This window comes from Nicotiana tabacum, chromosome 15 (assembly GCF_000715075.1).
Source record: "Nicotiana tabacum cultivar K326 chromosome 15, ASM71507v2, whole genome shotgun sequence".
In the NCBI taxonomy this organism is placed as follows: Eukaryota; Viridiplantae; Streptophyta; class Magnoliopsida; order Solanales; family Solanaceae; genus Nicotiana; species Nicotiana tabacum.
Genome location: NC_134094.1, coordinates 101,547,881 through 101,574,919, shown reverse-complemented (window position 1 = coordinate 101,574,919; position 27,039 = coordinate 101,547,881). Strand labels below are relative to the sequence as shown.

The following is a 27,039-nucleotide window of genomic DNA, read 5'->3' as shown; positions in this document are numbered from 1 at the left end:
TTAGTTTACATCATCTTGGTTTGAAGCGTTTGCAAGATCAGATAGAATTTTGTTCTTTGCATCCCTAATTAAGATCACAATCTCATGTAATTCCAAATCTTGGTTGGTATGAGAAGGTATACATTTGATAGGAATGTTGAGGTAGAAGTTCCCTAAAAAGTTCTGATCTTCCCCTGCATGAACAAAGCAAAGACATGAATTATAAAATTATGCAAAATATGTAGATGTTAGGTTGTGCTTCCTAATCACTATGTGGTTTATTATTACACAGTTTAATTTGGTAGTCATCACAAATGTTCTTAGGGAAGAAATAAAAAGGGCAGCCCGATGCACGAAGCATTCCGTGTTTACGTAGGGTCAGGGGTAGAAAGATTAGATTAATTGTTATTGACTCCTTGCAAAGAAAATGTAACTGGACCTTGTGCAAGCATCAAATCATGTTAATTTTTCATGATTAAGGGAAAAGTTATGGTAAAAATCGCAATAATAATTAGCCATAGTTAAAGGATAAACCTTTTACAATGTAAATTTAATGTACTTTTTGGGTTTGTGCAGGTAGCGGTTTGGTAATCATTTTAGAATAAGGAGTACTTGACAGTGATAGGAAATAATATAATGATGTAATTAAAGGTGCACTCTCCTGAGTAACTAAAACTTGTAAACGTTATTGTCATACAATTATGTATGATCTAGAGTAGGCAATGGTCCCATGTTGAAATTTCATCGTCACCCAAAAGAAAAAGATCTTTTTACGTGCACCCTTATTAACGGACTTAAGACAAGATGATCACACAATTATGAAGAGGGTAAACATATTTTGCATTTCAATACATAATGAAAAGGATGACATATTTTGCATACCTATTAGTTTTGGAGCTGCTCTTCCACGAAAATTAATGGCAAATTGTATCATGGACGGCCTATTGTGTGACCCTGCCTTAGCCGCACTACTCGCATAAGGCATATCCAAATGAGTGCAGTCACAACTTCAACTCTTGACGAATAACTCATGTCACATATCTTTTTGCCCCAAAAGATATGTGTTACGCGTTGTTGTGGGTTAAAGAATTTTTTCAATTAAAGTGACAAATTTGAGTAGGGATTATTTTATTTATAGAGTTGCCACTTGTAATTGATTTTTTGGGTATTCCAAGTCACAAGTTATTTGAATCCCTAGTCAAAGGAAGGTTTGACTCTATTATTATTGGTCTGCAAAAATAAAGTCCGTGTAAGGAATTTTGTTGACCGGGGAGAAGGTGTAAGGCATTCCCCAAGTCCCGTGATTCTAGCATGGTCGCTTTATTGACTATATTTGGCTTATATTATTTTTGGATAACCTATGTTTTATTGGTTCTCATGTTTTACCTATGTCCGCTTTTTATAAAAATTATCTTGAAATAAGTCATGCGTACGTGTACTCATTTTTATTTGGCGTCAAGAATCATGTCTCGTGTACGTGTACACAATCAATAACACATTTATTATTATTTGAAGTTGATTGGTAAAGTCATGTGAACGCGCACTTGTATTATTTTCCTAAACTAATTTGAAATTATTGTAAGAGCAAGAGTTTATGGATAATAAATTATTTGGAAGTCGGAAAATATATTAGTTATTTAAAATATTGAAAAGTCATCCACACTTAGAAATATTTATAACTTACTACTCTATCTTTGAAATTAGGAGATATTTATATATCCATTATGGAAGAATGAGCTAATTATTAGTCTAGTGATAAAATTATTGGGCCTGACAGATTTATACTCAATCCAACCCATGTCTAATTCTTTCTTTCCTATTAAATGTGGTAACTCATTTCTGGTTCACTTACTTGAACTCCAACGCATGGCCCATTAATATGGCAAAGATCTTCATTCTTAATTCTAAATAGCAAATCTCATTAAGATGAAATCCTATTCAAATAATATGTTGACAAATCGCTTGAAACATGTAAAAAGAAACTACAACATGATAATGTGTATAAATAAAATAATACAAAAATTTTTCACATGAACCTCTATAAGAACAATACACAAAATAATGAAATAATTAACAAAGGGAGGATAAGCAATGAACCTTTAAGCAAAAAATTTAGGATAAGCAATGAACCTTTAAGCAAAAAATTTAGGATAAGCAATGAACCTTTAAGCAAAAAATTTACTTTAGAACTTGATTAATGCAAAAATAATTCTGAGCCGAGCAAATACACCAAACCAAGGGCAAATCGGCAAATGAGCAGATTATCTAGCGACGAAGCTTCTAAAATTCGAGCCCGGACCGAAACTCGACTATACCTCGTGAGGCTGCTGATTTTTGGCGCGAGAGAGGTGACTATCAATGAAGCTTCACAAGGTATTTTTAGGCTTGAATTTGAGGCATTTTTGGGTCTTAAACAGGGTGATGAATTGCTTGAATTTTCGAAAGAAATAATGAAACGAGTATAAATTCACTTAGCGCAGAAGAAGAATTTTTTTTCAATTCTCTCATTTATTTTTTCCTTTCTTATTCTCTTTTCTCCTCACATTTCTCTTCTATTTATAGGAAAAAAAATTCAGAATTTTTTCAGATTTATTTTTTTATTATTTTATTATTTTATTATTTTATTATTTTTTAATTAAAAAGAATTCCCACTTCCCATTTTTCTTATTTTTTTTAAAAAAAATAATTTTTCACTTTCCTTTACTTTTATTTTTTAATTTCCCACTTTTTTTACTTTACTTTTCTTTATTTTCCACTTATTTTACTTTTCTTTTTTTGAATTTTTACTTTCTTTTACTTTATTTTTAAAAAATTTCAGCTACCTTTACTTTTATTTTTTAATTTCATCTCTCTTTTATTTTTCATTTTTTTAAATTTTCAATTTCTTTTACTTTTTTTTTTAAAAACAATTTTCCTCTACTTTTACTTTTAATATTTTATTCCATACATTTAATTTTTCTATTATTTTATCCCCATCCAAAAATTAAAAAAAAAAAAAATTATTTTTTTCGGTTTTTTTATAATTTATTTTATTTTTAAATAAAGATAAAAATAAAAATAATACTAATAATAATAATTTGACCTTTTAAATTATTTTTAATTCTTACCCTATATTAAAAAAATATAACAAAGCTAAAAAAATATATATTAAATTTCTAAAAATATTTACATAGTAGAAGGTGGTAAAAATTCAAATAAAGTTAAAAATTAGGCGCTCACAGCTGCCCCTCTTTGCTTGGAAGCATGAAGAGTTTTCAGGCAAAGACTAGGTGAGCCATGTGACTAATATTTGACCAAACCATTATTCAAAAGGAAAAGAAATAAAAGATAGGGTGTAACCGAGTCCTGGTTTTAGACTGCCTACATATCCCGGGTTATAGGGGAATCAGGTCACGTGTAGTTCAAGGAGAATGGTGGAATGATGAGTTAAGGAGTCGAGTGAGGTTCCGTTGAGGCTCCGGTCCACGATCCTACTATTATAAGATTCCTATCTATGAGTCTTCTGAAACTTGATCTTGAGTCTTGACTAGTCCTTCATGCAGACTCTGATCTAAACCTTGATACTCACTAGCTGTAGGTGCTAGTTCATTGTTCTATAGCTTCTTCTAATCAAAATGTGACTCCAATGCTCGTGGCTTCAGTCATGTCTTGAGCATTCCATATCTTTTCAACTGCTTTTGTATTTTGGATTCACCTATTTTTTCTTTTCTTTTATTCTGAATTGAGACTTCTTCTTTTGGCCATCTTGAACCTTGTGCCTCGAGGTAAAACCTACTCAGACACCAAAACAAAAAAACGAACAAATATTTTCTGCCCCAGTTTGCACTAGAAAAATTTCTTGAGTTATTGTAATAAAATTCTAAACTAGTTCTTTATTGAAAATAATAAAAGGTCGGGAATGGTGTACCCAAAAAATAATAAAGACTAGGGAATGGAGACCCTATGTCTAAAATGAAAGAAACTAAGGAGTAGAGACCCTATATTGGAAAAGCGACTAGGGATTGGTGTACCCTGATACTGGTAAGTAAATGTAACAAGGGGATGGCACCCTGTATTACGGAAAAAGAATGTAATCAGGGGTTGTACCCTGTATTACTAAAAGGAAATGTAACTGGGAATGTCACCCTGTGTTACGGAAAAGAAATGTAACCAGGGGTTGGTGCCCTATATTACTGAAATGAAAATGAATCCCCTGGGCGAAAAGATTCTACCTGGGTTAAATTGCGAAAAGAGAGCATGGGAGAAAATTACTTCTACCCGGAATATGAGCTGGATCTCACTAGGCGAAAAGTTTCTACCTGGATTAAGCTACGTAAAACAACCTGAGCGGAGAGTACTTCTACCCGAAACTATGAGCTGGATCCCCCTAGGCGAAAAGGTTCTACCTGGGTTAAGCTACGTAAACATCCTGAGCGAAGAGTACTTCTACCTGAAAACTATGATCTGGATCCCCCTAGGCGAAAAGGTTCTACCTGGGTTAAGCTACGAAAAATACCCTGGGCGAAGAGTACTTCTACTCGGAAACTATGAGCTGGATCCCCCTAGGCAAAAAAGTTCTACCTAGGTTAAGCTAAGAAAAACAAGCCTGGGCGAAGAGTACTTCTACCCAGAACTATGAGTTGGATCCCCCTAGGCAAAAAGATTCTACCTGGGTTAAGCTACGTAAAACAACCTGAGCGAAGAGTACTTCTACCCGGAACTATGAGCTGAATCACCCTAGGCAAAAAGGTTCTACCTGGGTTAAGCTACATAAAACAACCTGAGTGAAGAGTATTTTTACCCGGAACTATGAGCAGGATCCCCCTAGGCAAAAAGGTTCTACCTGGGTTAAGCTAAGAAAAACAAGTCTGAGCGAATAGTACTTCTACCCGGAACTATGAGCTGGATCACCCTAGGCGAAAAGGTTCTACCTGGGTTAAGCTACGTAAAACAACCTGAGCGAAGAGTACTTCTACCCGAAACTATGAGCTGGATCCCCCTAGGCGAAACGGTTCTACCTGGGTTAACCTAAGAAAAACAAGCATGGTCAAAGAGTACTTCTACCCGGAACTATGAGCTGGATCCCCCTAGGCGAAAAGATAGCTACGTAAAACAACCTGAGCGAAGAGTACTTCTATCCGGAACTATGAGCTGGATCACCCTAGGCGAAAAGTTTCTACCTGGGTTAAGCTATGTAAAACAACCTGAGCAAAGAGTACTTCTACCCGAAACTATGAGCAGGATCCCCCTAGGCAAAAAGGTTCTAACTGGGTTAAGCTAAGAAAAACAAGCATGAGCGAAGAGTACTTCTACCCGGAACTATGAGTTGGATCACCCTAGGCGAAAAGGTTCTACCTGGGTTAAGCTACGTAAAAAAACCTGAGCGAAGAGTACTTCTACTCGAAACTATGAGCAGGATCCCCTTAGGCAAAAAGGTTCTACCTGGGTTAAGCTAAGAAACACAAGCCTGGGGGAAGGGTACTTCTACCTGGAAATATGAGCTGGATCCCCCTAGGCGAAAAGGTTCTACCTGGGTTAAGCTACGAAAAACAAGCCTGGGCAAAAAGTACTTCTACCCGAAACTATGAGCTGGATTTCCCTAGACGAAAAGGTTCTGCCTGGGTTAAGCTACATAAAACAACCTGAGCGAAGAGTACTTCTACCCGGAACTATGAGCTGGATCCTTCTAGGCGAAAAGGTTCTACCTGGGTTAAGCTACATAAAACAACCTGAACGAAGAGTACTTTTACCCGGAACTATGAGCTGGATCCCCCTAGGCGAAAAGGTTCTACCTGGGTTAAGCTATGAAAATGAGAGGTATAGACAATAGTGATGCATGCTGAAAAATAAAATAAAATGCAGATTTTGAGGGACTTACCTTTGGTGATATTCGTCCTTTGAGAATCGTCATTCTGCATTGCTTTGTTCCTGCTTTAAATAAAGAAAAACTGTGAGTTTTCAAAGTGGTGGTTGGTTTGCGGCCTTGATACCCTAAGTATCTTGAAGTCACGGTCACTGTTGTAGAAGAACTGATTCTTCCAGTATGGTACTGAGATGCTTGGATACTCTGTATAGCTTCCTGGAGACTTTGGCTCTCCGATGTTGCCCCCGACTGTTTCATATACGGATGTCCATAGTACCACTAACCCTTGTCCCTAAGGCAAGGCAAATTTCCTTTAAAATAGAACTTAGTTGTCTTGCAACTAGTACCAGTTCGTGTCTATAGTGCTTATCAACTTTCCCCACGAAGCAAGTCTTGCTTAGGCGACCTTTTCATTTTCTTTGAGACGCTTTGTTCGTCTTATCAAAAGAGATCACAGATAGATTCGTGCCTTCATCAATACCGTATATGCCCCAAATTATGCTTGGTATTACAGGGAAACTGTAGTCAATTTCGCAACCATTTCTTTTCTTTGCTTTTGACGCAAGATTAGACCGAAAATTGAATCAAAGAAAAATTATGGGTTAAAATAGAAAAGCAATTGAAAGTGAGAAAGAAAAAAAAGGAATTGTGTCTAAACAAAAGGTGCCCCTTTTGGGGGAGGGGAATAGGGAGACTTATCTGGAGGTATGTGCCGACTTCAATGAATCATGACATGCATTTTGGACTAGACGCTTGATCCGTCTGAGCTGTGTAATTCTCAAAAATCTGTTGCAAATGTTCATCTTGAAACTGTCTTAGCTGTGCTCATATCGTAGTATCAAAGACCCTCATTCGGCTAGTAGCGCCCTTTGTGGGTTTTCGCTAACTGGCCTCTCTCATTTATTTTTTCACCATCGCCTTATAGTGCTCTTTGTGAGTTTTCACTACAAGACTCTCTCATTTTCATTTTCTCTGCTCGTCATCGCCCTATGGTGCCCGTGAGGGTTTTCACCAATAAGACTCTCTCATTTTATTTCTCTCATTTTGGTTGCATCAGATCCAAATGATTGTATCCTCCAATTCTTGAACATTCTCATTGATTTATAGGAAGGACTTGAAAAGGATTTGGGTAAAAAGAATTTGGATTGAATTACAACTTTGGGACCTTTCAGGCGAAACCATCGCCGAACCATTGTAACATCTGCCCCAGTTTTAACTTTTGGGAGAATGTGGATTATTATTTTGGTGTGACTGAACCCCAGAGAGAGGCTGCCTACGTATCCTTTCAGAATTAAGTCGAACGTAGTTCAATGACTCAGAAGATTTTTTTTAATTATTTTTTTACAAGTACACGGGTTCTAAAAGGAGGGAAACCCAAGAAGACAAATATGGCTTAAAAGGTTTAATAAAAGGGTGACACTATAGTGAACAAAGATAGCTTTCATTATCTCGATCTGAGAAAATCGATGCATGGAAGTTCTTCAGTGGGTATGTATCAAACATAATATCTTTTGACTGAATCTGCGTTAATTATCATGTCTGGTACCAGTTCTTCTTCATCTACCAAGTGCAAAGCCCCTTTTGGTAACACTTTCTTGATGATGTAGGGTTCTTGCCAGTTTGGGGCGAACTTTCCTTTAGCTTCTACCTGGTGCGAAAGGATGCATTTTAAAATGAGCTGGCCTACCTCAAAGTGCCTCGGGCGCACTTTCTTAGTATAAGCGCGTATTATTCTTTGCTGGTATAACTGGCCAAAACACACTGCTGCTAGTCATTTTTTATCAATCATCATTAGTTATTCTAATATGGTCTTGACCCCACTCGATGTCTTCAATCTCTGATTCCACAATAATTCGGAGAGAGGGAATTTCAACTTCAGCCGGTATTACAACTTCAGTTCCATAAACCAACAAATAAGGAGTTGCACCGACAGATGTGCGAGCAGTCGTGCAGTATCCCAAAAGAGCAAAAGGCAACTTTTCATGCCATTTCCTAGACCCTTGGATCATCTTCCTAAGGATCTTCTTGATATTCTTGTTAGCTGCTTCAACGGCTCCATTAGATTTAGGCCGGTAGGGTGTAGAATGGCGATGCACAATTTTAAATTGCTCGCATACCTCCTTCATCAGATGACTATTTAGATTGGCTGCATTGTCAGTGATAATGGTCTCTGGGATACCAAAGCGACAGATGATGTTGGAATGAACAAAATCTACCACTGCTTTCTTGGTGACTGCCTTGAAAGTAACTGCCTCCACCCACTTGGTGAAGTAATCAATGGCGACCAGAATGAATCTATGCCCATTCGAAGCCTTTGGCTCGATTTGCCCAATAACATCCATTCCCCAAGCAACGAAAGGCAAAGGAGAGGACATGGGATGCAACTCCGAAGGAGGCGAGTGAATCAAGTCACCATGAATCTGGCATTGGTGACACTTGCGAACGAAACTAAAGCAATCTCGCTCCATAGTAAGCCAATAATACCCTGCCCGCAGAATCTTCTTCGCCAAAACATATCCATTCATGTGAGGTCCGCATACCCCCGAATGCACTTCACTCATGATTCGCTCAGCTTCTGTGGCATCTATGCATCTCAATAACTTCAAATCTGGGGTCCTTTTGTACAAAAGTTTCCCATTCAGGAAGAAACCGCCGATGAGCCGCCTTATAGTTCTTTTTTGATCTTCCTTGGCATGCTCTGGGTATTCCCTTATTTTCAGGAATCATTTTATGTCATGGTATCAAAGTTCACCATCTGGTTCTGTCTCAATAGTATTGCAGTAGCCGTGTTGATTCTGAATTTGGATTTGCAGTGGATCAATATGGGTATTGCCTGGATAAGGGAGCATCGAGGCTAAGGTAGCCAAGGCGTCGGTTAGCTCATTGTGAAACCTTGGAATGTACCTGAATTCGATGGATTTGAATCTCTTGCTCAGGTCTTGTACACATTGTCTGTATGGAATAAGCTTGATGTCTCGAGTATCCCATTCACCTTTGGCTTGCCTGATAAGCAAGTCGGAATCTCCCATAACCAATAGTTCATGCACATTTAGATCAAGGGCCGTTTTTAGACCCATTATACAAGCCTCATATTCCACTGTATTATTGGTACAGAAGAAACAAAGTCGGGTCGTTGCAGGGTAATGTTGTCTAATAGGTGAGATAAGGATTGCCCCGATCCCAACTCCTTTGATATTGACAGCCCCATTAAAATACATTTTCCATATATGGATGTCATCTGAAACTACTTCCTTTATTGAGTTAACCTCTTCATCTGGGAAGTATGTGCTTAATGGCTTATAATCATCATCAACTGGATTCTCTACCAAATGATCTGCCAAAGCATGTGCTTTCATTGCGGTGCGAGTGACATAGATGATGTCGAACTCTGTGAGCAAAATCTACCATTTTGTGAGCCTTCCAGTGGGCATTGGCTTTTGAAAGATGTACTTTAAAGGATCCATTCTGGATATGAGGTAAGTAGTGTAGGCCAGGAGATAATGCCTCAGCTTCCGAGCGACCCAAGTCAAAGCATAACATGTTCTTTCTAAAAGGGTATACTTAACCTCATAATTGGTGAACTTCTTGCTCAAATAATAGATTGCATGTTCCTTTTTACCTGTTGCATCATGTTGCCCCAGAACGTATCCAAAGGAATTATCCATCACCGATAGATATAAAAACAAAGGCCTACCAGGTTCTGGTGGGACCAGTACAAGGGTTTTGACAGATAATCTTTGATCCTGTCAAAAGCTTTTTGGAAATCGTCCGTCCGCTTGATAGAAGCATCTCTTTTCAGCAACTTAAAGATGGGCTCACATGTATTTGTGAGCTGAGCAATGAACCTACTGATGTAGTATAATCTCCCGAGCAAACTCATGACTTCAGTTTAGTTCTTCGGGGGTGGCAAATCTCGAATGGACTTTATCTTAGATGGATCCAATTCAATGCCTCTCTGGCTGACTATAAAACCGAGGAGTTTCCCAGATGGCACCCCAAATGCACACTTGGATGGATTGAGCTTAAGGTCATACCTTCGAAGCCGCTCGAAAAACATTTTCAAATCGTGCACGTGATCAGCCTGTGTATTTGATTTTATGATGACATCATCAACATATACTTCAATCTATTTGTGCATCATGTCCTGAAAAATGGTGGTCATGGCCCTCATGTATGTTGCCCACACATTCTTTAAACCGAATGGCATAATCCTGTAACAATAGGTACCCCATGGAGTGGTGAAAGCGGACTTTTTTACATCATCCTCATCCATTAGAATATGGTGGTATCTGGCATAGAAATCCACAAACGATTGTATCTCATGCTTAGCACAGTTATCTACAAGTATGTGGATGTTTGGTAAGGAAAAATTATCCTTTGGACTTGCTTTGTTCAGGTCCCTGTAGTCAACACAGACTCTGGTTTTTCCATCCTTCTTTGGCATAGGCACAAAATTTGCCACCCAGGTGGTGTATCGTACGGCTCTAACTACATTGGCGCTCAGTTGCTTCATTATTTCCTCTTTGATTTTATCACTCATGTCCGTTTTAAATTTTTGCTGCTTCTGTTAGACTGGTGGAAAATCAGGATACGTGGGAAGCTTATGAACCACTAAATCGGCACTTAAACCCGGTATATCATCATAAGACCAAACAAACACATCTTTGTATTCAAATAAAATTTGAATCAAGGCATCTCTAGTTTCTTGTTCAGCGTGAATGCTTATCTTTGTTTCTCTGACTTCTTCATGACCTCCGATATTAACTGGCTCAGTTTCAATGAGGTTGGGCCTAGGCTTGTTTTCAAATTGTTCCAACTCTCTTTTTATTTTCTCAACAACCTCATTTTCATCATATTTGACCTCTTGATGTATTATTTCAAAATTAGACAGCTTTTTAAGATCTGGGCGTGAATTCCGCATGCATGTCATGTTATTATAGCCGGCATTAACAAAATTGAAATGGAAACAAAATGACAAGATTTAGGAAAAGGAAAAGACACAATACGAAATTGAACTACATTTCATTGAATTTGAAAGGATAGAAGGGTTAACATCAAAACAGAATAATCATACTGATATGTTTGGATTACAACCCTGAAAGTAACCCAAATTATAAAAAGAAGCTGCAAAAGCAAACTACCAAGACTCTTTCCTTATGGGGAGAGGAGTTGCTTCCCAGTTACTGAGCATGGTGTCTGGGCCAATTAGTTGCACATCGGCACAACTAGTGCCTTCACCAGCCTAGATCATATTCACTTCAGAATGAGGTCATGGCAAATTTCATCAATGTTTGCCTGTGCCGAGGAATTTTGTCCCTCTTGGAGCCGTGGCTTAACAAAAGTGTACAAAATATAAGGGATGGGCTACTGCAAGACCCAACCATGCTTTTTGCGGTGCTTAGCTTTATCTTCATCTGCTTGTGTTGGCCTGAAACCTAAGCCAAAAGTACCCTTGTTGCTAAAGGGAGAGATGGGTTCCGAAATTCCTTGCAATGATGCTCCCAAGCCTTTTCCTGGCTCATAACCTTGTCTCAGCATAAGTGCAGCCACCATTACAGATGTGGCAGAAAGACGAGGATGCAGAATGGGCTTTCCTTCCTCAACGTGGTCCACAACAACCACTTCGAAAGCCTGATAGACAATGGACTCGCATCCTTCCTTGGCCTTAATACACATAATTAATGAATCTTTATAAATAGATAATTCGTCTTCTCCGTGAACAATAATCTCTTGCCTACCATGTTTGAACTTGAGCATCTGATACAAGGTGGATGTCAGAGCTCGAGCCGTATGGATCCATGGCCTTCCAAGAAGAAAGTTATAAGAAGTTTCCATGTCCACTACTTAGAAGACAATTTCAAAATCGACCGGCCCAATCATCATGGTGAGGTTGATCTCCCCAATGGTATATCTCGTTGAGCCATCAAAAGCCCGGATGCGAATATTGCTGGGTCGGATTCTATTTGTATTGATCTTCATGCTTTGCAAGGTAGAGAGATGGCATACATCTACACTCGAGCCTCCATCAATCATGACCCGCTTTACATAATGCCCCTCATATTTGACAATCAGGTGCAAAGCCCTATTGTGCCCGGCTCCCTCCTCTGGAAGTTCATCATCAGTAAAGGAGATTCTGTTCACCTCGAAAACTCTATTGGCCACCTTCTCTAACTGATTTACGGTGGTCTTCTCTAAGACATGTGCCTCGTTCAGGATCTTGATTAGTACACGGGCATGCTCTTCTGAGTGTATGAGCAGAGATAACAGAGAGATTTGAGCAGGAGTCTTTCTCAACTGGTCAATGATTGAGTAATCCTGAACTTTTATCTTTTTCAAAAACTCTTCCGCCTCTTCTTCAGTGACTGGTTTATTTATTGGCATTTGGCCTTCTCTGATTTGCTTGGCCTTTCTCAATTCTTCTGGAGAGTAACACCTCCCGGATCGAGTCAAACCTCCAGTTTCCCCCATTTCTTCTATGATTTCCTTGCTTTTGTCATCACAATTTTGTTGCAGTTCCAGGGAATGGTTTTCGTGTTTGTCACACGGGGTTGTATGGCAGGCTTGATTATGATCGGCTCTGTTATACCGCTCGTACCACCCTGATTCTGCCTTATGATGAGGTGGCCTCCAAGGACATACAACCTTGGACTTGGAACATTAGAGCGAACTTCCAACCTTGAGACATTGGGAACAAATAAAGTTGCCTTTTCTAGCCTTTCACAATCAACGACACATCTTGTCTTGGACTTACTTCCATTTTGGTTCTCTCTTGAATCGTTCCCGTTGTCATTTCTGCTTGACCAATTGGCTTGTATTCTTGATCTCGGCCAATCATTCCCACAAAATGAACATCATTGTGTATTGGCAACGGGTTATTGGTCACATTAGGAGGGTCCTCGCATTCGTGACTACAATCAATTTTTCAGCAATGAGTCTTTCTATGGCTCTTTTCAGGGTCCAACAGTCATCAGTGCTATGCCCCGGAGCACCTAAATGATATTCACATCTAGCATTTACTTGAAATCCATGTGAATCGGGATGTATATGGTGGGGAGCGATGGGTCCAATCACGCCCATCTGTTTTAATTTTTGGAACAGACTAGAGTATGATTCAGCCAATAGAGTAAATTTTTCCACCAGCCTCAGCTCTCGACCATAATCCTGCCTAGGACGAGTATTATAGGGTGCCCGAAAATTTTGCTGCTGAGGTCGGGGGAATTTTGGAGCTGGTGCTCGTACCTGTTGATTGGGAGGCCGAGCATAGGATTGAGCATTAAACACTGTATACTGTGGCGGGCCCACAGAGTACTGAGGAATTGGCGGGGGGTAGTAATGTTGAGGGTAGCTGGATTGCCCATGCTGAACTTGCACATAAGGGTGCGATGCCCCTCTTTGAACTTCCCTAGATCCTGAAGTCATCATGGACCCTTTATCTCTCTTCTTTCTATTTGCCAAACTTCCCGACCCATTTTGGATAGCTTGGGTGGTGGCTTTGAGAGCAGCTTGACTTACAATTCTGCCACTCTTGAGGCCATTTTTGACCATCTCCCCTATCTCAATTGCTTCTGCAAATGGTCTACCCATCGCAGACATCATGTTCTGAAAGTAATCAGGCTCTTGAGCCTCCAGAAAAATAGTGATCAACTCGTAGTTATCCATGGGTGGCTTAACCCTAGCAACTTGCTCCCTCCACTTTATGGCATATTCCCTAAAGCTTTTAGTCGGCTTTTTCTTCATATTGGACAGGGAATTGCGATCCGGTGCAATATCAATGTTGTATTGGAATTGTTTGATGAAGGCTCGGGCCATGTCATCCCAGACATGCCAGTGAGAGATATCTTGGTCAATGAACCATTCGGAGGCTACCCCCACAAGACTTTCCCCAAAATAAGCCATCAACAATTCTTCTTTTCCACCTGCACCCCTCAGCTGGTTGCAGTATCTTTTCAAGTGGGCGATAGGGTCGCCATGTCCATCATACTTCTCGAATTTTGGGTTCTTGAACCCTGGTGGCAAATGGATGTGAGGGAACATGCATAAATCAATGAACGAAACACTTTTGTGACCATCTAGTCCTTGTATGTTCTTTATGTTCTATTCAAGACTTTTTATTTTCCTGGCCATTTCATCCGGCTCAACCGACTTGGCAGGCTTTTCATTTTCCACTGGTGACTCGTATTGAGGAGTCAGATTGTGTGGAGCCGAGACCTTGAAAGTCATATTTGGAGAGTAGTATTGGCCATCATAAGCATGAGATGGTGGCTTGTTGTTTGGCCTCGTAACAGGAGGTGGTGGCGGGATTGCATATACCGGTGCGCCAGACACGACGAGAGGAGTGTTCCTGACCGGTGCGACTGGAGATCACACATTAGAGGTACCAGGGGAAGCTTGGAGGCTGTAGTTTGGCATATACCCTGGTGGTAGAATGTGATCGCTCACTGCATGGAGCGGTGGTTGAGTAGACAGGGTACGATGGAAGTTCCCTCTGAGGGACCCTAGGGTGGAGGCTGACCGGAAACCCAAGCTTGATATATATCAGACAGTTGTTGTCTCAATTTTCTTATTTCCTCTGACTCTTGCTCAACTGACTGACCCTGGGGATTGTTACTGACCAACTCGATTTCATCACTGTTATCCTTTACTACTGCTCCCTTTGATCTAGTGGAGTAATGATGTGTTGCCAGTTTCACCACAAACCAACCACCTTAAGCTTACTTTATAAGAGGCAACAAATGTGTTAGGATTAGAAATTTTATTGATATGAATCATACGTAATATGCCATGCTCCTAACATCATCACCATTTCTAACATGTTTTTAGAAGGCTTCATGTTTCATTCCGGCTTACCAGGTGTTTTTTATTGACGCTCTTATTTTCTTCTCTCCATTTTTTTTCTTGTTACTCGCGCCTCATTTTTATCCCTTAGAATCGTTAAAAAATATTTTGATCGAACCTTTTGGGGGTTGCCTACGTATCATGTTGTCACATGAATCAGATCATTACGTAGTTCAGGAAAAATAGTAATAGTCTTGATTTTTTCATTTTTTATTTATTTTCAAATCAATTCCAAATACAATGATAGAAAGGAAATTACATCAAAAATGAATTAACAGACTCTAACAAGAATAAAATACAATGATTAAAAATAACTCAACGATGACTCAAACTAAAATATTTTTAGGTTTGAAAAGTCTTAACAACTACGACGATGTTTCAAACTCCACAATCTTTGTTTTCAACAACTGGAACATCTGCTCATGGTGGCGCTTGCCCTGGCTAACCCCTCTTAATGTATGGTACATCCTCTCTAACTCTGCTGTAAGATGACGGGAAAAGGTAGGTGCATGATCCAAAAACTTCTCATAATTCATCCCTTAGCAATTCACATAGCTTTGAGCGGTATAAACAGCCAAATCATGGACTTGCTCTCTGAAGTACTGAAAGTTCTGGTCTCGATCTTGTAACTGCTGCTGGCGAGTAGTGGCTACCTCTCTTATATGTCCCTCACGATCTAAAGCTGACTCCAACTGAGCCCGAAGTCTAGCCTGCTCGAGTGTCACCTGAGCCCTCTCCCTATCAAAATTTGCATGTTGGCAATCTCTATTGTACCTTATCATTTCTTTCAATTCTTCCTGAAATTTAGCTTCCAAACGTACCCAATGGACCCTCTCTCTTTTGAACTGAGCCCTCTCTTCCTCAAATTCTGTTGCTTGGCGTTCCTTTCTAGATTTGGCCTCATCATTTAACTGTATAATTTTTTCCTTGGCTTTGTCCAATGCCTTTTCAATTATTGCCAAGATGGCATCATAATCTTGCACCTTTCCCATCAAATTGGCAATGATTTTTTGGTCTTTCCAACTTCTGACCGGTACCTTGGAGGCTTTATTCATCTGTTGAAGTTGGACACGAATGGCTTCAATTTTGCGAATCAGACTCTTCTTTTCCCCTTCAGATTCTTGTGCTTGCAAGTCTTTATCAAAATGGAGGTTCCTCAGCTTTTCTTCCAAAGTATGGATAGTTGCTTGGTATCCCTTTTCATTTTCACCCCAAGCTAACCGTTCGTGGATCTTATCATTAAAGGCTTGAACATGCGGCCTTTTTGCGGGCCTTTCGGGCTCGGGATCTGGTTCATCATTTACGCATGACCTCTTTTCAAACCACCTAGAATAACCCGGATCTACCTCACCTTTCACAGTATCTGGTACCTGGGTATCATCTTTCAAGTAGCGACAACCATTCCAAATTTGCTGGATTAAAACCTCGGGGAGTGGGGCTTCGGGGTATAGCTCAATTACTTGCACACTCAAATCTTCATCCTCAGGCACTATTTGGTACCTTCCTAGTTGTTTAAGAATTCTCTATGGCACATACGGCTGGACACTTCTCAAACCCAACAGCAACAAATAACTTCTTAAGGCCGATATGTGTATCACCTCTCTTACCGGGAGCCATCATAAAGTCCACTAAATTTGACTTGCGTTTAAAGATCTTAGGTGGGATATCCAGGCTTCCACCCCTTCTGGAGAGTTGTAATCTTTTACTCTTTCTTTGTAGCTCTCAATAAAATTGTCCGTGATCGGACCATAGCTCATGAACTTGGGGTGATGTCAGAGATGCTCAATCAACCACATTTGCAAAAAAATATTGCACCCTTTGAAGAATTTTTCCCCAAACATACACAAAGTCAACGCCCGATAAATTTCTGGTAGAATGATCGGGGAAAGAGTGTGATGTTCTTTGGTAGTGAGGACTTGTACAACTCTGGCTATGCAGATATCAATCGTTAGCTCCTCATTTGGGAAGACCATAATTCCCAGAAATGCCACCATGAAGGTGAAGCGACGATGAATCTGCCATGTGTCCTTGTTCTGCTTATTGTTAAGGCCCTTTTCATGTATTTCAAACCTATTTGACTGCCCAAACTTGGAGTACGGGAAGTAGAAAGAACAACACCCTTCGACTACTTTGGTCTTTCTGATTTGCTTACTGATGTTCAGAAGATCGATGAATCGGTGTACAGAGAGAGCCCTCGGGAATATGAGCTTCTGGTTTTTCAAATCCCTGCCTAACTCAGAATATCCAGTTATCTCTTCTAAAGTGGGAGTAAGCTCAAAATCGGAGAAGCGAAAGACATTGTGAACGAGGTCCCAAAAAGTCACTAGTCCCTCACTCAAATCGTTCTGTGGTTTAACTTTCATAATATCTGTGAGGGCTCCTAGGTGCTTGGTGACCCATTTCTGACCATCTTTCTGCAAGTCATACCACTACATCTGAAGCTGAAGTGGAGCTTCGTCTACAACCTTCAAATGTGCATTCTGAACAATGCTCATTTTGTACCTGTGGGTGGTTAAGGTAAGGGTTGACACTAGTTCAAAAGACAAAACCAATGCACTCTTTTTGTAAAATAATCTTTTGTAAATAACCTAATTTAAAAATAATAATAATAATATAAAAAAAGTCAAAGAGAGGGTGGCTATTTTTGCAACTATGTCCCTTCATACTTCTAAGGAAAACTTTAGGACCAAGGGAAGGACATTATGGTAAAAGTGATGCCAATTGACATACACGTCCGTTCTTACCAGTACAACCCTTTGACAATTTTGAAGATGTTCTAAGGCTATTCTGACAGAAACGGCTCGGGATTAACCGAAGTTGGGTCGGCTTATTTGGACAAAACAAAAGAAAACACTAGACACATTTCTTTCTTTTGGTTATTTTTGCAATATTAGGACCGAACCCTATGAAGGTTGCCTACGTATCTCACATCCGGTGAGAATCAGACCCGCATAGTTCGTAAATATTTCAGGAATGGGATGACACCTTCTCTCTCTCTCTCTCTCTTTTTTTTTTGTGGAAAATTTCATTCTTATTTTGTAATAATCATTTTGGGGTAAACTTTTGACAAGGTTTTTGAATTTTCAAATACCGAAATTTTTCTTTAAAAAAAACGGGTAAATTTTTTCTCCTTTTTTCTTCCTTCTGGTTTTCTCTCAATTATTATTTTTATTTTTTAGAAGCCGGTCAACATGAACAAACTGAATCAAACATAATGTACATGTAGCACATAAGATGCATCAGGATAGTCTTGTAATTTTCAGGTACATCTGTCCTAGACGGACCCAACCCCTGTGTTGAGTCCCCAAAGTCAAATGCACATGATGCAAACAAACGTTCCTACTAGGGATCCGGCATGAGGATATGTTATTGTAGGTTTAAAATCCTGGGCGGAGTGTTTTAGACCTGGCTTACCCAAGCGGAAAACTCAAGTCGAGGTAGGGAAAATGTACCGAGAGCACGAAAGTCTACCCGGCCTAGTTACTGATCCAGCCTCGTTCTATTTGGTATGACCTCTAACAGAAAAGTGGGCCACGCGCACGTGTGCCCCATAAATTCAGAAGACTCAGAAAGGAGGTGTAAGAAGGCAGTTTATATAGTTCAAATAATATCAAAGCGGTAAATTATCGGCAGTTAGCACATTAGGCCCACAAACACAGTAATATCAACAATCAAGAAAGCCAAGTATAGATCATATTACAAGCTCGAATTCTGAATCCTGAACCAGAGGTTCTGGGTTCTTGTCCCCAGCATAGTCATCAGAGATGTCACACCTCTTTTTGCCCCAAAAGATATATGTATTATGGATTGTTGTGGGTTAAAAAGTTTTTTCAATTAAAGTGACAAATTTAAGTAGGGATTATTTTATTTACAGAGTCGCTACTTGGAATTGATTTTTTGGGTATTCCAAGTCATCATTTATTTGAATCCTTAGTCAAAGGAAGGTTTGACTCTATTATTATTGGTCTGTGAAAACAAAGTCCGGATAAGGAATTCTGTTGACCGGGGAGAAGGTGTAAGGCATTCCTCGAGTCCCGTGGTTCTAGCACGGTCACTTTATTGACTATATTTGGCTTATATTATTTTTGGATAACCTGTGTTTTATTGGTTCTCATGTTTTACCTATGTCCGCTTTTATTGCTTGATTAGATTTATAAAAATTATCTTGAAATAAGTCACGCCTACATGTACTCATTTTTGTTTGGCGTCAAGAATCATGTCACGTGTACGTGTACACAATCAATAACATATTTATTATTATTCGAAGTTGATTGGTAAAGGTATGTGAACGCGCACTTGTATTATTTTCCTAAACTAATTTGAAATTATTGTAAGACCAAGAGTTTATGGATAGGAAATTATTTGGAAGTCAGAAAATATATCAGTTATTTAAAGTATTGAAAAGTTATCCACACTTAGAAATATTTACAACTTACTACTCTATCTTTGAAATTAGGAGATATTTATCCATTATGGAAGAATGAGATAATTATTGGTATAGTGATAAAATTATTGGGCCTGACAGATTTATACTCAATCCAACCCATGTCTAATTCTTTATTTCCTATTAAATGTGGTAACTCATTTCTGGTTCACTTACTTGAACTCCAACGTATGGCCCATTAATATGGCAAGATCTTCATTCTTAATTTTAAATAGCAAATCTCATTAAGATGAAATCCTATTCAAATAATATGTTGACAAATCGCTTGAAACATGTAAAAAGAAACTACAACATGATCATGTGTATAAATAAAATAACACAAAAAATTATCACATGAACCTCTATAAGAACATCACACAAAACAATAGAATAATTAACAAAGGGAGGATAAGCAATGAACCTTTAAGCAAAAAATTTCCTTCAAAACTTGATTTATGCAAAAAAAATTTTGAGCCGAGCAAATCGGCAGATGAGCAGAAAATCTAGCGACGAACCTTCTAAAATTTGAGCCCGGACTGAAACTCGACTGTATCTCGTGAGGCTGCTGGTTTTTGGCGTGAGAGAGGTGACTATCAATGAAGCTTCACAAGGTATTTTTAGGCTTGAATTTGAGGTATTTTTGGATCTTAAACAGGGTGATGAATCGCTTGAATTTTTGAAAGCAATAATGAAATAAGTATAAATTCACTTAGAACAGAAGAAGAATTTTATTTTTTTTTCAATTCTCTCCTCTATTTTTTCCTTCCTTCTTCTCTTTTCTCCTCACATTTCTCTTCTATTTATAGGAAAAAAATTCTGAATTTTTTCAGATTTATTATTTTATTATTTTTTAATTAAAAAGAATTTCCACTTCCCATTTTTCTTCTTTTAAAAAAAATAATTTCCCACTTTCATTTACTTTTATTTTTTAATTTCCCGCTTTTTTTACTTTACTTGTTTTTTATTTTTCACTTATTTTACTTTTCTTTTTTTTAAATTTCTACTTTCTTTTACCTTTTTTAAAACAAAATTCAGATACCTTTACTTTTATTTTTTAATTTCATCTTTCTTTTAATTTTTATTTTTTTTAAATTTTCACATTCTTTTACTTTTATTTTTTTAATTTTTCACTTTCTTTTACTTTTTAAAAAAAATAATTTTCACCTACTTTTACTTTTAATTTTTTATTCCATACTTTTAATTTTTTTATTATTTTATTCCCATCCGAAAATCAAAAAAAATATTTAATTTTTTTGGTTTTTTTAATTTATTTTATTTTAAAATAAAGATAAAAAATAAAAATAATACTAATAGTAATAATTTGACCTTTTAAATTATTTTTAATTCTTACCCTATATAAAAAAAATATAACAAAGCTAAAAAAATATATATTAAATTTCTAAAAATATTTACATAGTAGAAGGTGGTAAAAATTTAAATATAGTCAAAAATTAGGTGCTCACACCTCAAAGAGTTGTTCACATTCTCCTTTAACTTAGATATTGCAGATTCATCAAATATGAAAATCCTAATAGCAATTTTCATCTCATATCCTCTAGGCCTACCTTTCTTAATCATCTAAAAAATGTTATCCTTAGGTGAGAATACATCAGCTAAATCAGAACAGAATTGTAAGATTCTAGCATTTTCCTTCTCCGCTCTACTAACCTTAGCCCATTCCTCGGTGAACACGTAGCCGGAAAATCCATCACCTAATGTATGGACAATCTGCACTGCTAAAGCTAAGCCACCACATTCAAACATGGTAGCTTCAATTGGCATCGTTGGTCTATTTGGTAATTCAGAGTCACGACCCAATTTAGCACTTGTTCTACCTCTTACTTGTTATTTTGCCCTCATATGCTTTAGTTGAAGTTATTGCCTTCCTTACTATCTTACTACCTCTTAATTGTTGAGTCCCTTCCATGACTCTGCACTTATTTGCTACTTTTCTGAACTGTTTTACTTGCACATCTTAGTTGTCACGTGTTTTACTTGTCGTGCTATTTTTCTTGTAATATTTGTTGCATTTCTTGATTATTGCATGGTTCTTTTATTGCCGTGCACTCATACCCTTTGATTATAGAGATTTTTGTAAATTGAGTTATTGTAATTGTTAATTGAAATTGTTTGTGGATTGGGTTGCACACCGCAACGGGTGGAATAAGGGAGGATTATGAAATTGATAAATGATGATTAGGTGGATCGGGTTGCGCCCCGTAACAGGTGGAATAAGGAAGGATTATGATATTGATAAATGATGATACGGTGAGATCGGGTTGCACGCCGCAACGGATGAATTAAGGGAGGATTGTGATATTGATAAATGATGATACGGTGGGATCGGGTTGCGCGCCGTAATGGTTTATAGATGTGATACTTGATATTGCTTATTAATACTTTGGTGGAATAAGGGAGGATTATGATATTGATAAATGATGATACTGTGGGATCGGGTTAAGTGCCACAATGGATTGTGTGTGTTGTACTTGCTGTTGTTGTTATATTTTATGTGAGTCATACATCCTATGTGAATTGTTGTATTACTTCAATGTGTCAATATGTGCTTCCATGATTACTTGGTGAATTGATTTTCAAGATGAATTTACTGCATAAAGTCATTATCTCATACCCTGCTGAGTTGTTGGTAACTTAACGGTTTTGAATAAAACAATTATTAACATGCTTACCTTATGTGACTCTTAAGTTAAAACTCATCGTTTCATTTGGTACTTTACTATTCTTAAAAGTTGTCATATTTCACTGTAACGACCCGACAAATAGTTTCGAGAGTTGTAGCCCCATTCCTCATTTTCTTCTCATTTATGTACATCACTATTGCTTTATGACTTATCAGGTTAGTTGGTTTGGGTCCGGAGAGAATTCAGAGTGAATTGAGACACATAGTCTCTTAATTGAAAGCTTAAATTGAAAAAGTCAACCGGATGTCGACTTATGTATAAGCGACCTCGGATTGGAATTTTGATGGTTCCGTTAGCTCCATTGGGTGATTCTGGGGACTTAGGAGCGTGTCTGGATTGTGATTTGGAGGTCGGGAGTAGAATTAGGCTTGAATTGGCCAAAATTAAAATTTAGGAAAGTTTGACCGGGAGTGGACTTTTTAATATCGGGTCGGATTGGATTTCTGGAAGTTTCAGTAGGTTTGGGGGTTCATTTGTGACATGTGTGCAAAATTTGAGGTCAATTGGACGTGATTTGATAGGTTTTGGCGTCATTTGTAGAATTTGGGAATTTCGAAGTTCATTAGGCTTGAATCTGTGTGTAATTCGTATTTTTGATGTTGTTTGAGGTGATTCGAAGATTCGACTAAGTTCATTTTGGGTTATAAGGCTTGTTGGTATGTTTGGTTGAGGTCCCGGGGGCCTCGGGTTGATTTCGGGCGGTTAACGGATCAAAGTTTGAAGTTGAAGAAGTGCTGAAGTTTGAGGACTGCTGGTGTAATCGCACCTGCAGATTAGGGACCGCAGATGTGAGCTCGCAGAAGCGAGAAAAGGGGCCGCAGAAGCGGCCAGGGATGTTTTGGGCAGAGGCTGTAGATACGGACATGTGCGCGCAGAAGCGGTTTGCTCATAAGCGAACCTTGGGCATAGATGCGGAGAATAGCGTAGGTGCAATGGCTTTTACGCACCTGCGGTGTTCGCAGATGCGGGTGATGTGTCACAGAAGCGGAGGCAAATGGGGGTAACTGATTGCCGCAGAAGCAGAATTTCCTCCACAAAAGCGAGTCGTGCAGGTGCGAGCCCAGGCTCCGCAGGTGCGGAAATGCCTGGGCAGAACCCATTTAAGCGAGGTTTCGAGAATTTTGGCCATTTCTAACATTTTTGAGCTCGGATTTTGGAGGTTTTGAGAGGATTTTCATGGATATTCTTGAGGTAAGCTCCTTGTGTTTATTTTTCTTCAATAATTATGTTTCTCCACTGATTTTATACCTAATTGGTGAGTTTTTGAGGAGAAATTTGGGAGTTTGAGGCTAGAGATTTGGAGAATTAATTTTAGGGAATTTAATGGCCATTTGGTGTCGGATTTTGATGAATTTGGTATGGTTAGACTCGTGAGTGAACGAGAATTTAGGTTTTGTGACTTTTGTCGGATTTTGAGACGTGATCCGGGGGGGGGGGGGGGGGGTTGAGCCATTTTTGCTATAATTTTGTATTTTTTTTGTGGAATTGATTCCTTTAGCCTATATTGATTGTATTATACTGGTTGTGGCTAGATTCGGGACGTTTGAAGACCGATTTGAGGGGCAAGGGCATTTTGGAGTAAAGTTTAGCCCGGATTGAGGTAAGTAACACTTTCAAACTTGGTCATGAGGGTTCGAAACCCCGTATTATGTGTTATGTGGTTGGTATTGAGGTGACACACTTGCCAAGTGACGGGCGTGTGGGCGTGCACCATGAGAATTGTGACCTGGTTGACTCCATGGCACTGTATAATGGTTCTATCTTGTTGATATCCGTGTTTTTTAGCATGTGATAAAGTAATTGAGCTGTCGATCATGCTAGATATCATGTTTAGGCTTTATGCCGGTACTGTTGGGACCCATAGTAGTCGTTTCTTGTTGTTATCTTATTGTTTTCAATGATATTTCATTCTCAATCATATTCATTTATTTCATATCATATCTCAGTCTCAGTTGTTATTTATTGATACATCATATCATTGTGTCAGGCTAGTTTTCATGGCATTGTGAGCCCGTGAGTGAGACTGGAGAGATTGATGACTGAGTGAGGCCGAGAGCCTGATTATGAGTGATAGTTATGGGATCGGGCTGCATGCCGCAGCGGTGATATATTGATTTATTATAGTGCTTGGGTTGAAGGAGTCCCTTCAGAGTCTGCACACACCCCTAGTGAACACGGTTGACATTATTGAGTGATGGATTTTCCATGGACATGGATCTTGTCCGAAGAACTATATATACCTGGATATAGATCTTCTCCACGGGCTGGATTTTCCCTACTCGGTACTGGGTGACTGATGGTCATCGATGTGTATATATTCGGGGATGGATCTTTCTTGGGCCGTTTGGGCCATATACAGTACCGAGTGATTGAGCATTTGAGAGTGAGGCTGTCAGTATGGTACATCACATACAATATGTGCATTTGCATGATAGAAGTAGAGGAGTTATATTTTTGATATCATTCAGATTTGATCTATTTTACTGTTTTAAGATATCTATCGAACTTGAAAGCATGTCTACATTTCTGCACTCTTATTTTCTGTATTGAACTGTACCGATTGAGTTCGTCACTACTTTCAGCCTATAGTTTGGGCTTGTTACTTACTGAGTTGGTTGTACTCACGCTACACTTTGTACCTCATGTGCAAATCCAGGTACTTCTGGTTACGGCGGCTGCTGAGTGAGGAGTCGGGATCTTGGAGACTATCGAGGTAGTTGCATGGCATTCGCAGGCCTTGACTCTCATTCATTTTCTTTATCTGTATTTCAGTTCTTATTTCCTCAGACATTGTAGTAGACTGTATCCTTGTATAGATGCTCATGTACTCGGTGACACCCCGACTTTTGGGAGAGATTTGTATCACGTTGTGGTTTTATTTCGGTTTTAAATGGTTTCTTAAATATTAACTACTTCCATTTTATTTTCAAAGTTTTTACTTGGTGATCTGGTTGAGTAGTTGGCTTGCCTAGTTCCACGATACGCGCCATCACGACGGTTGGTTTTGGGATCGTGACATTCACTTTAACTGATTTCTCAACTTAAATTTCTTATCCTATTTCATGTTTTTACTTTACTTAAAAAATTGTTATTATGTTTTAATTTAACAAATTCTATATTTAATTCAATAACTTATTCGATGCTTTTTTTTATTTGAAAATATTATTTTCTTCACCCAAATAATTTTTAAAATAAACTTATTTTCTTATTTGATTCCCTACTTTATTCAGGGTTGTTATTATGCCTTATTGTATATTAATAAATATCTTGAACATTTTAATTAGCATTTGACATGGATACAGTGTACATGGTGGCACGTGGGTTTTGCCGTGCGAAAGTAATTTGAAATAATGTGGGCACGAGGTGCCTTATGTGTTAGATTTGAAAGTTGTGACTTATGATTTGAGATTGCGAGGAGTGGTACCTCGGATAATTTTTGTTGTAAATTGTGCATTAGGAACGATTATATAGACTGAGTTATCATCTGTTTCTTTATTACTCGTTTATTTCTTGGTGCTATTCGTGCTTCTATTATATTCACTATTGATTGTAAATTTTTCGAGTTGGTTTGGGACTTATGTCTGCGCGGCTGGAGACTTCAAGGTATACCTGCTTGACGTTCGCAGGCTCCGAAGTCACCTTCGGTTGTATTTTATTGCCATTATTTCCTATTATTCTGGGACATTGATGTATTGTTATTTCTAGTGACTTTTTGAAAAGCTTATGACTTGTACTGCCGATTGTGAGATTGTATGATTGACGCTAGCTCAGTTATGTTGTATCAGCGATTATTTAATATATGTTAGGCTTACCTAGTCTTAGAAAATAAGTGCCATAACGACATCCTAAGATGGAAAACTAGGGTCGTGACAATAATGAAGTAATTAAAAGTGTACTACCGTGAGTAACTTAAACTTTTAGACGTGATTGTCATACAATTCAGCATGATCTAGAGTAGGCAGAGGTCCTATGTTCAAATTTCATCGTCACCCAAAAGAAAAGGTCTTTTTACTTATATATTTTTTAACGGGCTTTAGATAAGATGATCACGCAATTATGAAAAGGGCAAATGTATTTTGTAATTCAATACATGATGAAAAGGATAACATATTTTGCATCCCTATTAATTTTGGAGTTATTCTCCTTTAACTTAGATATTGCAGATTCATCAAACATGAAAATCCTAGTAGCTATTTTCATCTCATATCTTCTAGGCCTACCTTTCTTAATCATCTAAAAAAATGTTATTCTTAGGTGAGAATACATCAGCCAAATCAGAACGGAATTATAAGATTCTAGCATTTTCCTTCTCCATTCTACTAACCTTAGCCCATTTTTCGGTGAACACGCAACTGGAAAATCCATCACCTAATGTATGGACCATCTGCACTGCTAAAGCTAAGCCACCACATTCAAATATGGTAGCTTCAATTGGCATCGTTGGTTTATTTGGTAATTCAGTTTGCCTAATTCTTATAGGTGGCACAAGGACTTTAACTAGATCAGTATCTTTGTGAGCTTTGTCTAGGAACTCATTCAACTGGCAATTCACCTTTGCTTCTAAGTAAATTACTCAGTTGTCATGACATTCAATGGATGTACCTATAGAAATTTATTATTGAATTAATCCATATAGAATTTGGGTTTAAATCCTAAATTCAAAAAATTAAATTTTCAACTCAAATATATATGGATATTTAAGTAAAAAATCAATTTTATTGGGTTAGTTTATCTAGTTGGGCTTCAGATGATTATTTCCCACTTATTAGTTAGAGGGTTATGTTTTAGTCCCTCGATTTCAAATTCATTAAACATAGGATAAACCTTAATTCACCAGTTGAACAGAAGAATCAAATGACACTTTCATCGAACTCAGAAAAATTCTAGAGATCGTAGCACTTATTGATACTTGGCAATAAAATGCAATAATTTGCTACACTTCCTTTTGTCTTTGATTTTCCAAAATACAAAATTTATTGTTATAGTACCATCTTCTGACAACCTTCCAGCAAGTGGATAAAACTTGGTTAGAATCTCAGATAGTGAGTTTTGTAGCTATGAATGGATTGCTTCAGCAGTTTATAGTTGAGATTTTTCAGATGGAAGGGGTACATAAAAATTAGCAGCAAGCTGATCAAAGAAGAATAACTTGTAGGAAAGGAGGTGTTTTGGAGTTGGTAATGATGGGTTGACGGGTTTTCATTCAAGATTTAAATTTCAATACAAGAACCATTCAAACTTTGCTTTGTTTGGCTCAT

General features: G+C 38.2%; 1 pseudogene; it reads right to left on the bottom strand.

Moving 5' to 3' along the window:
* On the bottom strand, positions 1-27,039 carry LOC107762974 (epi-neemfruitin B 7-O-acetyltransferse L7AT-like; annotated as a pseudogene).